Below are 559 nucleotides of genomic sequence, written 5' to 3'. Positions count from 1 at the left end.
GTCGACAGACAATGATGATGAAGAATGGAGATGGTAAAGATGTACCTTGGGAGACCGGGACAGAGTACAACGAAGGCAAAGGGGACTGGAGGCCAACAACACCAGCGAGCCAAGCAAAGCAAAGCAATCCGTCCGTTGCGACGGCAGAGGTCTCCGAGAAAAGCAGAGAATTTCGTAAAGAGTATCGGATACAGAATCTTCGTGTGCATTTCTCGTAACTTAACAGCATTAATAAATAAAGGCGCAGAACGTGCGAAATTTCCTACAGCCAAGTAAGCAGCTGAAGCTGCAGCGCAGCAGCCTAACTAGTTACATTAAAAGATATATAGCAGTTGTCCCTAGATCCACACACAGACAGTCGGTCATTCAGCATATAGGAATATGTATAACGATATATATATATAAATAACAAAACGGATAAATCAAATTCAAGTCCTGTTCAATGTTGTTGCTTACGAAAAAAGACCCCAAAAGAAAACAAAGGGAGAGAAGATCCTCTACCGCCTTTTCTATCCCTGTCCCCATATCTTCCAGAAATATCCCCACCCCGTCGGCTGAG

Source organism: Drosophila kikkawai, chromosome X, assembly GCF_030179895.1.
Source record: "Drosophila kikkawai strain 14028-0561.14 chromosome X, DkikHiC1v2, whole genome shotgun sequence".
Lineage (NCBI taxonomy): Eukaryota > Metazoa > Arthropoda > Insecta > Diptera > Drosophilidae > Drosophila > Drosophila kikkawai.
Note: the sequence above shows the minus strand (reverse complement) of the source record.